General features: G+C 46.2%; 1 protein-coding gene across 2 annotated transcripts in view; it reads left to right on the top strand.

Moving 5' to 3' along the window:
- Positions 1–963: 963 nt before the first annotated feature.
- The window catches only part of DAB2 (DAB adaptor protein 2), a 36816-nt gene continuing 24269 nt past the window's right edge, over positions 964–13510 (top strand). The window contains exon 1 of one of the 2 annotated variants that reach the window (XM_053407711.1): positions 964–1153. The gene's annotated coding sequence lies outside the window, so the exon portion shown is untranslated. The remainder of the gene's footprint in view (positions 1154–13510) is intronic. The other variant, XM_053407713.1, reaches the window with a different exon arrangement.

Here is a 13510-nt window from a genome sequence, read left to right as displayed (position 1 = left end):
CCGAAACCCTGGAGAGCCACTGCCAGTCAGTGCAAATGATATGGAGTCAGATGGGCAATACTTAGAATCATAGAAATGTAGAGTTGAAGGGACCATGAGGGGTCATCTAGTCCAGCCCCGTGCAATGCAAGACTCTCAACCCACACCCCACCCATCCAATCTGAAACCATATTGGATGGACCCTGTTTAGTTTTGCAAACCTGCTGACAGTTTTATTGCTGCACCACTGGGGACTCGGTTTGGGCAGCTCCCTGGGCTCCTATGAATTTGTCCCATTCATAACGTCCTGATCCTAAACTCTGCCAAACCCTTCTTCCCCCACCAGTACCAGCCCCAGCTCCTGCTCCCCCTCCCAACTTGCTCTAACCACTGACTCCTCCAGCCAGGGCCGGATTTAGGTTTGATGAGGCCCTAAGCTACTGGAGGTAATGGGGCCCTTTATCTGTCCAGCTGTCCTTTGTCAACAACAAATTGCTGCTGTTTTTTGTGTTGAATATATGCTATATGGTAATTTATGGACCTAATATCTAAAGCCATTTGCACATGTTGCCATGCAACCAGTCCATGCAGAATGTAGGCACCCTATATATAGAAACGAGCAAACCAGTGATATTTTAGGGAGCAGGCGGGGCCCATTACTGACATCACAGGAGCCTATACAACACAAAACACTGTAGGTTTTATTTTATTTGCTTTTTATATTATATGTTGGAAATGTACATCAAGGGTTTCTTTTCCTTTAATTTTTTTGGGGGCCCCAAGAGTGTGGGGCCCTAAGCTATAGCTTGTTTAGCTTATACGTAAATCCAGCACTGCCTCTAACCACTGACCCCTCCAGCGCGCGCGGCGCCGGACTGTTTCCCATCCCCACTCCCCATCTCTTTCCTCTCCGGGACGGAAGGAGTTAAGTTTGGGAGCGCAAGACACGTTGAGGGGGAGTCGCCCGAGCCGAGGCAGCAAAAACATCGGCGCGCATTCCTGGGCAGTGCTCAGCTGCCAGCAGCTGATTAAAACCATCTCTCTCGCTGTGAGTGGCTCAGGCCGCCGAAGGCTCGCGCGGGGCTCAATATTTAAGCGGAGCCGCCGCTGCGTCAGGGCGCTTGCCGGCTTCCCGTGGCGGGATCATGTGGGGAGAGGCGCGGCGCTGAGGCTGGTAAGGAACGCGCTTTCGGTAGGGGAGGCAGGCAGGGAGGCTCCGGTTTGCAGCGTCTGTTTGCAGCCACGACAGCGGCTTCTCGGAGGCGTCCGAGTGACATGTCCGCGTTTTGCCTTCCCCACCTCCCAGGAGGTATCATGGGGAGGCACGACGAGACCGGCGGAGCTTTGGGATCGACCGGACGAGCTGCCTCGCAGCCGGGGAGCCTCCGAGGGGTGGCTGCTGTCGGCTCGAGGGGGCCTGTTCTGAACAGGGTTCACACGCACACGCACACGCGCAAAAAACATACCCTACACACACGCTGGGTCTCGGTCGGTCCCCAAGGCAGCTGCGCCTCCGAAGGTCTCCAGGTGGCCTTGCCAGACTTGGGAGGCAGGAAACAATGGCTATATTTTGGCCTCTTGAATTGGGAATTTGCATTCCACTCTCTAATGCTGGGTTGCTTTCTGTAAAATAACTACAGTGTTTCCTTAGCTTGCTTTTTTTAAAAAAAATCACCTTGCAGCCAAGAGTGCTGGGAGCTGCTGCTATTATTATTATTATTATTATTATTATTATTATTATTATTATTACTACTATTTGAGTTTAATCTTGCCGCAATTGTATGGTTGAGTAATGGAATGAGTGGGGAGGGCGACAAAGTAGCCAGTTCTAAATGTGGTGTTTTGCCTGTAGTGTAAATGTAGCAATCCGGCTTGAGGCTAATGTCCCTTCCACAGCTACCCCTTTAAGAGACCAGGACTCCCGGCATTTCTTAGGAAGGGGTGCGGGGAGAGCGGAATCCTAGGAAAATAAACAAGCATTGGAAGGGGGCTAGGTCAAGGCAGGCAAATGTATACAAAACAATAAATCTTGCCATTGAAATGGTCGCGCTGGAGAGCTTGGTTTGAGCAAGCTGAATAAAATAAGGGAGCAATTAAGCCGCGGAAAGTCGGAGGAAGCATCCCTTGAGACATTGCTATTCAGTTGGCACAAGGGTATCCTCCAGTCTGCACAGCACTATTCAGGGATGAGTGGAGCTAGAGTGCATCTGTTGTCCAATGTTGGCTATCTCTTGTTTGCATCTGCAGTGCTTCGCTGATTGGTTAGACTTGAACTGGGCCCTGGAAAATGTCATGGGTAATGGTTTTTGTGATCCCTGGCTTGTGTCCTAAACGTGGCAGCTTTCCCTAGAGTAGGGCACCTTCCCAGGTGTCAAATGCTCCTGTAACTTCTTCCTTGCCCAGGTGGAAACAGTGGTCCATTTAAAAGCAAGTGGGGAGACAATAGAAAGTAATAAGTCCCCAATCCCTGGCTGAATGGGTGGTTTAGTGTGTGACTTAACAGCTAACCCAAGGGCTTATCCCAGGAGTTCGTTGGTATAGGGTGGTTTGGAAAGGCAAGTTAATATTTTTAAACCTCTGGAGTTCTGGGATCGTGTTGTCTTTCTTCTTTCCCTCTCCCAGAGGTGGTGGGAAAAATAATTTCCTAGAGGATCAAATATTGGATTTAATACACATGCATCTGGAAGAGAATTTGTAGGGCAAGAAAATATGTACAGCAAAAAAATTTTTTTACAGAACTCTGGAAAGCTGAATGAAATAATACTTGAAGCCATTATGGTTTCAGGGGAAAGGGGTTGAGTCTTGTCAACTATGGTTGTGGGGAGGGAGATATTGAAAAGTATCTGAAGAACTTAGGACTAATGCGGCCAACAGGTTCATGTCTTGTGTATGAAGAAAGGTTTGCCACTTTATTGGCCTCCAGGATCAGCAGAGCATATACAAGCTTAGTTCCATACCAAGAAACCTCACCTTTCATGTCCAAAGCCTTGGCTGACTTGTTGAGGCACAAGACCAGTAAAACATGGCAACTCTAGAAGCATGCAGTCTCAAAACCCTTATTTATATCAATTTGCTTCACTGAGTTCCTTCCACTCGATCAGCAGTCATTCAGTCAGGCTATAGAAGGTGGATCTGCCAGACTTCCCCATCTGCTTTGCTGATAGACTAGTGACTTTTGGCAGTTTCTCCTTGAAATCTTTCTAGTGCCAGAGTTGGTTTCCTTCCTCCCAATCCCTTTTCCTTTTGTAAGCATGGAGAGGGATTGTCATATGCTTGACCTTTGACTAAAGAGCAGGATCAATGTGCTGTAAAGAAATAAAATTGTTGGCCCCAGAAAGCCCTTGATGGAATGCCTTCAGTATCGGCATGTAGACATCATGGGATTCTCTTTCCAGCACTTCATTTGAAGCAGGGTGGTGCCGCCAAACAATTATTGCCCTAAAATAGAAATGCATGTTTCTGCAGAAAAGGAACTAATGGAAGATGAGGAGCAGGTGAGTTGTATTCACAGGTGTAAGGAGGAGAGGTGTGGTAGGCTAATCACCAAATAGCCAAAAGCCATGGCTTCTGTTAATGGGATCAAGTGTAGATGGGCTGAAAGGAGGTTTTCATGTTCCACTTCTAGTAGTTTTAGTGTAACTAATTGGCTGGACTGCCTTTTTTTTGCTATACAGCTGCTTGTTTGAATGAAAGTAGAGTTTGCAGAAGTAGAAGCATTTCAGGCAAAGCTACTGCGACTTGCTTTTTTCCTCCTCCCTCCCAATCCCTATTCCTTTTCTGCTGTATCATTCTTAGATAGCAAATAGGTCAAACACTTATCATGGAGGCTTAAAAAAACAAAAACCTGCTTTGCAAGCAGAAAGTGAGAATGCCTAGACCTTTCTCTCTGCAGGTGTAATGCTTAACTGTGGTTAATAATCATTATGTCTTAACAGGACTGTAGAACTTGCAAGCAAGCCTCTGATCTAGGAGTCCAACTTGACTGAAATCCAGAACTTTTATTACCCCTTTAAGCTTAGGGGTGGGCTTAACATTTCTGCGGCAGATAAAGCAAAGCCATTTTATTAATCAGCTGCCCCTTTCGAGGAGCCATCGGAGATCTTGTAGAGTCACAGCATTCTTTAAGGCAGGGAAATGCCTAGTCATTCCTTCGGCCACAGCAAGGAGATGAAATGTCAAATGGGAACACTTAACCTAATGAGTTATCTTATCACACTCTGTGCATCTGGGATAAGCAGAGTTCATCACCAGGCCAATCTTCGCTTGGAAAAAAACACCCCAGCTCTTACTAAATGTATGTGTGGATGTTGGAAGCATATGCATTAATCAACAGACACCTTCCGAAAGCATGAGGTTTTTAACCTGGTAGTATGCATGTTCATTACCTTAGCCACTGGGGGTGGTTGTGTAGAATTCACCGACTGGTTGGCTAGATTGGTGCTCCCTGAGAAGGAAAAGAGCCCCTAATTAAATGTTCTCGAATAATCCTTGCTTGAGGTTGTTTGTTCCAAGTGGGGCATGTCACTCAGCAGTGTTCTAATGGAATTATTTCAGATGGCTGAGGCAGAAGTTGCCTTTGGCAGAAATCTCGTTTTATGGAAGTAAGGGGACCTCTGTAACGTGGCATGATGCCCCTAATCCTTCTGAGAAGTTGCCTTAACTGGAAATGAGGGTTTTGATGGGATGGCAGCTTGGATTAAGGGTGGGGAGGAGGAACAGAGACTTGCGCTGGGCTGAGACGACTTCCCGGAAAGTATTGAACTGTCCCATATTAATGACAAGAAGCTCTGCAGAAATAGTGTTACTTGATAGGAGAAGGTAGCAGATTGTGTGCTGTGTAGGCCTTGTGCTGCTCCTCTTTAAATATTTCAGAAAACTTGAACTTCTCAGAACTTTACTACTAACCATGTAACAGGGCCAGCTAAGGACAAAACATTGGCAGTCAACTATCCATCACTGCCTGCTCAGCAGTTCAGAATGCAACTGAGTAATAAAATGGGGGGAGCTATTGAAGCATAGGTCTCAACCAAAGGATGGTGCTACTTACCCTGACTGTTACCATGCATGTTTTGCTATATGCTCCAGGATGCACCAGCTGATAACCTCAGATGTTCTGTAAAACTGTCTGATGGCCGCAGAAGGACAGTTTTTCCTTTGCAAGGAACTGTGTGCGAGAGAATGCACCAGTTAGATCTGTTATGTTGAAGCTGGCTTCTAAGTCCAGCCAGTTCCTCTTGCTTGACAGGATAATCGTTGAAATGAAAGCTAACCACAGTACCTACAAATTCCACTTGCAGTTGCAGAGCAGTTACCGGTAACTTACAGGTGGCTGCTGCTAATACTGTATACTCTTGATTGGCTACTGCCACGATCATCCTGAGATTGCAAATTCTTTTAATGCATTTGGTTCACACAACAATGTTATAATTCTGGGGCCCACATGCCTGCAATGAATAGACCTTGCATTATTTGATTCAAGGCCAAACGCAAGAACTTTCTGGCGCTGACATAGCAGGCCATGTGACAAAGGCAGAGCAGAATTCCAGTGATGCATTCCTTCTGGATTAATACAGGCAAATCCTGCAATTTGGTCAAACTTCGTTATGGTGTTCTAAACATAGCTGCTCACCCCAATCTGGAAATCACCCAGGGTATATCCCCTGGTTCTTGCTGCATAATCCTTATGTTTCTTCCCCATTAACTTGCCATAGCTGGGCTTGGAGCTATTGAGGGCTGGGGAGAATAGTCCCAGGCATAGGTCCTCCTTTTGAGAGAATCCTCTGTTTGAAGGGCTGTGGTCAACATCTAAAAGATGAAGAGCCATTGGAAGGGATAGCAACAAACTTGGAAGTTTAGCAGCAGTTAGTACCTGGACAGCAGACTGAACACGTATGCTAGTCTCCTGGTCTCTTTCCTACTGCTGTAAATATATATTGTAGTTCTAAGCTCATGTGTTATAAACAGACTTTACTACTATCATTTAACCCTAAACATTTTTTTCCAGGGGGACCATTTTATTAAGGGAAGTACATGGCTATATACTGTTGAACTCCCTGATTGCTGAGCTTTCTCCATATATAACCTAGAAGGTTTGTGTTACTCTGTCACTGCTGTTGTTGGCTATGACAGCTAAAAATGTGGAACACTTGATAGGAAGCGCTGGCCACATAATCACCCCATGGAAGTGAAAGCAGGACGTGGGAGGTGACCCAAATGGGATTCATCTAAGTGGTTGGCTAGCTCTTAGTGTTCTTACAACAGAGGAAAGATCTCTTGGTGTCAGGGTGGTTTTTGCAGCCAACGCTGTCACAACTGTTTAGCCCTTTTTAATGAAATGACTTGACTCTCTTCCACTGGAGTTTTTTACTTGCTAAAAGACTCTCTAGGCAGCTGTACTTCCAAGAATGTCTGTCCCATGATTTTGACTGGGATGCTTGACTCAAGCTGTGCACACAGCTTACACTTAAAGAACATGACTTCTCCAAAGAAATCTGGGAAGTGTAGTTTAAGGGTGCTGGGAATTGTAGTGCTGTGAGAGGTAAACTTCCCAGGATTCTTGGGGGGGATGCCATGTGCTTTAAATGTGTGGGTGCTTAAGCCGCCTTAGTGTCTAGTGACCTGGGAGCCAGTTCACAGAAGTGCCTTAAAACAGTTAGAAACCATTGGCATCTTTCAATGAGAGATGACTCCCAGTCACCTAGTAATTCTCATGGTAGTGTGATCAGAATTCCTCTGGGTTTGGTGGGATTCTAGGCCTCAAGTTAAAAACCTTTTTTACAGGCAGCTGCAACTGAGTGCAAAATCCAAAGCTGTGCCAGTTGCAACAGACTTTGCCAAGTGTAGTTTTGTGAAACTGCTCTGGGATGATTAAACAGTGTGATAAGTGTGAAGCAATCTAGAACAGCAGCATCTGGGTTTAGTTGTACAAGTCTGTATGTAATATATATCTGGGTGTTAATTCAGCCTCTTCTAGGGCACAAAAGGAAGATAATGGCCCACCTGTAGCAGTGTTGAGCATGTACATCATCCATGTTTCCCTGCCAATATTTCAGGTCAAATATAGGCAAGTCCGCATGACCAGGGCCCCTCCCACAATGAGCAGGAGGACCACAAAATGGGCATCAGTTTCAGGGCTGACTTATAATTATATTGTGATGTAGCTTGCAATGCCTTCTACAAGAGGGGTCCCCCAGGAAGACCATTCAATCCAGAATCTGAAATTGTCCAGCTGAGGCCCCACTTACAGTGCAATGCTGAAAGCTGCCCTTTGCACCCTCTGTTCTTTATCCTTGTACTGTGCCCTAGATCATCCTGTCCTGGTTCCTGAAGCAAGGAATGTTGCAAAATGTACCCATAAACCTAACTTCAGTGGATCTGGTTGTCTTCAACAGAGAAGCTGCACCATGCTGTTGGATTTAAATAGGCTGTTGAAGTGAGTGGCTGGGAAGCACCTAACCCATGTAATGGGGCCTTCTTTGTGGTGGCGCCCGCCCTGTGGAACTCCCTCCCACCAGATGTCAAGGAAATAAACAACTATTTGACAGTCCCATTCAGGGGTGTAGGAGGGATGGTGCGGCCCACCCCGGGTGTCATCCTTGGGGGGGGGTGACAAAATGACACACTGAGGGGGGCAGCACTTACCGCGAGGCCTGGCCTGTAGCACACCGAGCCATGCCTCTCTCCTGGGAGTCATGCAGTGGCTCAGTACCCCCGCTGCCCGAAACAGCAGTGTGGGGCTTGCATCTGCCAGGCGGACTCCGTGGGTGCCTCGCCGTGGTGCCCACGTGTGCAGATCACCACAGTGCCCCCGTGTGGTTCCCCCATGTGCAGATCGCCACAGCACCCTCGTGTGGTGCCCCCATGCATGGATTGCTGCCGTACCCTGTCCCCACTGCTCTGGGTGCCAGAGCAGCTAGCTATGCCCCTGGACCTGTTTAGGGAAGTTTTTAATGTTTGATGTTTTATTGTTTTTAATATTCTGCTGGAAGTCGCCCAGAGTGGCTGGGGAGGCCCACCCAGATGGGCGGGGTATAAGTTGTTGTTGTTGTTGTTATTATTATTATTATTATTATTATTATTATTATTATTATTACATACATACAGGCATGCACCGTAAGATGGCATTCCCGGGGTGGATGGGTGTTGTTGTGTAAAACATTAATAGTCAAGGAACCCTTAATATCTTGCAAAATAGGAACAGTTACCAGAAAATAAGCATTTGGAACATATGGTATCTGTGCACTACAGACTTAAAATAATTTCCTCTGCCCAGGGGATTCCCATTAACTGTGGTCTCATGGCTTCTAGAGAATCATTTGCATTAACTTTAGGTATAGGATGAGGAAGTTTGTGGCAGTCAAAATGGTATGAAATCTATGTGCTGCAAGGAGGTTGCATTTGATAATGATAAACTTGACATAATTTGGTAGGTGCCTTCTAAACCTTTTTTAGATCACTCTTGGCTTTTAACTGCTAGAAAGAACAAAGATGGGAGCAGGCGAAGTTGCCAGAGTAATCCTGGTTTTATGTGGACACCATGTAATTGCCATGCCACAGATGTTGACAGCATGGGGTGCTCTCACCATAAGAAGCTGCCCTTGCACAGAATCAAACCATTGTTTCAATCTAGCCCATTCTTGTCTATATTGACTTGCAGTGGCTCTCCAGGATTTCATAGAGGTTTCCTTCCCAGCCCTGTTTGGAGATGTCAGGGGTTGAATCTGGGAGCATCTACATGCAAAGCAGATGCTTTTGTCACTGAGCTCTTGCCCAGGCATGGGTTTATCACCTCATCTGCTGTTTGAGGAAACAGTGTCATTCAGCTATATAGTGCTTTTTAAGAATACATGTAGTCTAACGCACCTTACAAAAATCAAAATGCAGTAAACCACTTAAAAGTAAAGCTAAGCTGGTATAACAGCCTTACTCAACCTTGGGTCCTCAGATGTCATTGGACTACAACTTACATCATCCCTAGCTAGCAGGACCCAGTGGTCAGGGATGATGGGAGTTGTAGTCCAACAACATCTGGGGACTCAAGGTTGAAAGAGGCTCTGGTATAGTGTACTGCCTTAGATGATATCTTAAGTCATACTTGGAGTAAAGTAAAGGTAAAGGGACCCCTGACCATTAGGTCCAGTCGTGACCGACTCTGGGGTTGCGGCGCTCATCTCGCTTTATTGGCCGAGGGAGCTGGTGTACAGCTTCCGGGTCATGTGGCCAGCATGACTAAGCCACTTCTGGCAAACCAGAGCAGCGCACGGAAACGCCATTTACCTTCCCACTGGAGCGGTACCTATTTATCTACTTGCACTTTGACGTGCTTTCAAACTGCTAGGTTGGCAGGAGCAGGGACCGAGCAACGGGAGCTCACCCCGTCGCGGGGATTCGAACCGCCAACCTTCTGATCCGCAAGTCCTAGGCTCTGTGGTTTAACCCACAGTGCCACCCATGTCTCAATACTCAATAGGAGTAGACCTATTGAAATAAATGAGCTTAAGTTATTCATGAATGAATGTTTAAGTCCACTGATGTAATGGGTCTACTGGTATTACTTGATTGGATACCATCCTGAGCTATGAATCAAGAATAATGTGGCTGATATCTTGCCTCTTCTGGGAACTTGCTAAGTAGACTTAGGAAAGCTGTTCTCTTTTGGCCTAAGTCTCCCCACCTGCAATTTAGGGGATAATAAGGTAGGTGTGCCTTACAGCAGCCTTTCCCAACCTGATGTCTCCAACCCATAGGATTCCCAACCAATTTATGGTGAGCAGCAGGTTAGTCAAGACTGCCTTACAGGATGGCTGTAACTAGATTATGAAGTGTTTCTGAACACTTGAAAGCACTCAGAACAAATGTTTTTCAGTATTAAATATTGGAAATACTAACTAAAAATTAAATCAATTTTTGGTTAGGCATTTGGAGGAAGGTTTCATGTTAGCTCCCCACCCCCTCCCAAAAAAGTAATAAGCAGCTTGTATATTCAACTTACTCTGGGCACCAATAATGGGAATCCTTTGACCCCACTCTTTCAGAGGATGTATGCTAATCGGCTTTCAGGAATAGTGTACAAGAAATGCATTGTGTCTTCAGCATCAGCTTTGCAACTTGCCTGCCCCTTCCCCTTGAAATAGGTAGCTTCAGGAATGACTGTCCCCCTCTCTTTGTCTTGCCTGGACCTATGCATACCATGACACTTAGTAGAATAGGCACAATAGATAATGCTGTCTTTGCAAATACTTGACATAATTGCTAGTGCTATATTCTACTCAAGTGGAATGCAACCAAGTAATACTGAATTCATGCGCATGGCTGAGCAAAGGATAAAACTGTCAGTGTTATTTCTAGTGGGAGGTGCAGTTACTCCTTTCTATTCCGGATCACACTCCTTAGCTGCTGTTTCCAGGACATTGCAGGCCAGATGAAAAAAATGCTCCTTTGTAAAGTACAGTGAATCTATCTTAATACTGAAAGCCAGACCCTATGTAGGGATGGGTAAAGGAGAAATGTAGTTTCCCCCTGGTTGTTGGCAAATAATAACCTATTTTCTAATAGGTAGTAAAGTGCAGGTCTCCCCTTGTTGCTTGATGAAGGGAAAGTCTAACTGGCTTCAGGAAGTAGGGGTAGAGCAGATCCAGAAAACACTTGTTTTTAGAGGTCTTTCCTGTAGTACACATGAAAAGGATCTAGGGGTCTTAGTGGAGTGCAAGCTTAACATGAGTCAACAGCTGCAAAAAATGCTAATAGTCCCATGCTATTCTGCCTGGTCAGACCACGCCTGAAATACTGTGTCCAGTTCTGGGCACCACAATTTAAGAAGGATATTGACAAGTTGGAACATGTCTGGAAGGGTCTGGAAACCAAGCCTTCTGAGGAACTGTTGAGAGAATTGAGAACGTTTAGCTTGGAAAAGAGGAGACTGAGAGGAGATGTGATAACCATCTTCAAATATCTCAAGGGCTGTCACATGGCAGAGGGAGCATACTTGTTTTCTCCTGCTCTGAAAGGTAAGACCCAAACCAATGGCTTCAAATTGCAAGAAAGGAGATTCCGACTAAACACCAGGAAGAACTTTCTGACAGTAAGAGCAGTTTGACAGTGGAACGAATTTCCTCAGAAGTTGGTGGTCTCTCCTTGGAGGTTTTTAAGCAAAGGTTGGATGGCCATTTGTCAAGGATGCTTTAGTTGAGATTCCTGCATTTCAAGCGGTTGAACCAGATGACCCTCAGGATCCCTTCTCACTCTACAATTCTATGATTCTATGAAATTGTGTACCCAAGAAGACAACTTTGGAAGTCCCAAGTAAAAGCCAGCTGAATAGCATGGGTTATTTAAAAGGTGATAGCATACTCCTTAGACCAGCCTTTCTCAACCTGTGGGTCCCCAGATGATGCTGAACTACAACTCCCATCACCCCTAGCTAGCAAGGCCAGAGCTCAGGGATGATGGGAGTTGTAGTCCAACAACATCTGGGGACCCACAGGTTGAGAGCCGCTGCCTTAGATTGTGGCTTACTGCCCTCCTGCTTGCGGCTACTTTGCTGTCTTTTAGGTAATATGTAGTTACTTAAAAACCCAGCTTGTGTATCTCAGATACATTTCTTGCCATCCACGAGTATCCAAAATAGCAACACTTAATCTCTTACCTTTTTAAAAGTCTCTAATGCTTTAAATGTAGTAATATAAAGATTTTTAAGATCCTGTTCTGGATAAATGTATGGAAAGCAGATGTGTCTCTGAAAGTGCTTTTGGTTCTTGGAACTTAAAACCTCCTACCCTGTAGTACTTCATGAATTACAAGTGAGGCCTAGGAGAAGGGCAACTCCACTGGGGCCCTTACAATTTTCTGCAAGTATGGTGAAGGCTGTAAGCCTGGATTTGGGGGCTGGCATAGTCATTGGGCACAGTGAGGCAGTGTCCTTGGGTAGAAGATGGCTGGGATGCTGTGGCAAGGTTTTGGGGGAGAATTGTGTGGCATATGGCCTACCTTGCACTGGAGGAGGATGCTGTTCCATTGCTATCGCTGAGGGCAAGGTAAGGACTGCCAGTCTATCCATAGAATGAGAAAGGGCATCTTGTCCTTCACCAGTGGTGGCTGGCATCCATTGATCAGAACACACAGGAGCCCAACAGTAAGCAGAGCCAGAATCAATGTCAGGTGGACACAACAATTCTTTTCTCCCATTTTCCTCAACACAGCGTTCTACAAGGGCAACATTGAGGCTTGGGAAGAGGAAGTCAAGGCTACCCCCTGGACTGGTTGTGGTAGAAAAGAAGGCAGGTGGGGGCTGGCTGAGGTTGGTGGGCAGTGCCCCATTTGCCCAAATGGACAACCCACCACCGTCCTTCCCATTTGGCAGTGAAACACCTTGGGTTGAACTCTAGCCACATGGCTCATTGATCACCAGTGGTGGGGGAAACCAACGACGGCAACTTGCATAATAAGACATTTTCCCATCTCTCTCTAACATAACTTGTGATGGTAAACAACAAGTACTGATATGAACACAGTGGGCAGATGGTTCATAGAGCTGTTGCTTGGTTAAAGGACACTTAATCGGCTGGCATGTTATTGACACAGTACATCTAAAAAGAAGGGTGTTCTTCTAGAAGGTGTGTGTGTGTGTGATGGGCTGATGCCAGGGGTTAGCATTGTTGGGCGCTTGCAAGCAGAGCAGCATAGCCCTGCTGCAGTCCCTTGACTGTTTCTGCCCACTGTTTGTGTCTTCTCTCATTATACACTGGCTTTGCTTAGTCAATTGTTACCAGGATTTATTTTCTCTCTGGAAGAAGAGTTTGGATTTGATATCCTGCTTTATCACTACCCGAAGGAGTCTCAAAGCGGCTAACATTCTCCTTTTCCTTCCTCCCCCACAACAAACACACTGTCAGGTGAGTGAGGCTGAGAGACTTCAGAGAAGTGTGACTGGCCCAAGGTCACCCAGCAGCTGCATGTGGAGGAGCGGAGACGCGAACCTGGTTCACCAGATTACGAGACTACCGCTCTTATCCACTACACCACACCGGCTCCCAGGACACCACCTGCATTATTTAAGTGGCTTTGCTAACAGTAGCAAGGTTAATACAGCCTAGTTATGTGGAGCCTCTGGCCCAGGAATAGCAAACATGGCATCCTCCAGAAGTCTACAACTTCCATGGACCCCTGCCAGTTTGGCCAGTGCTCAGAGTCGTAGTCCACAGCATCTGGAGGGCATCTCATCAGCTACCCCCAGCTCCAGCCTAAAGCCAAATACTGGCCTCAGTCTAATCGCTGGCACTCACTACAGACCCACACCAAGCTTCCTTTCTCCAACTCACTGTTCTTGTTCCATTCCTTCCATGTTTGTACTGGCATCTGTGGCCACTTGTGCAGCATTGGTGAGAGGCAAAGGGGACTGCAGAGGAATGGGGCTGAGCTGGCAATGGCATTCCTCTGCCACTGGCAGCTTGCTGCATTTCCCTGCTGCACACTCTGAAGGGGGTTTACCCTACTCAAGGCTGAGTTTTCAGCAGACTTTGTATTTGTAAGTGTC

This window comes from Podarcis raffonei, chromosome 11, assembly GCF_027172205.1.
Source record: "Podarcis raffonei isolate rPodRaf1 chromosome 11, rPodRaf1.pri, whole genome shotgun sequence".
In the NCBI taxonomy this organism is placed as follows: Eukaryota; Metazoa; Chordata; class Lepidosauria; order Squamata; family Lacertidae; genus Podarcis; species Podarcis raffonei.
Note: the sequence above shows the minus strand (reverse complement) of the source record. Positions and strands in the feature narration are given on the sequence as shown.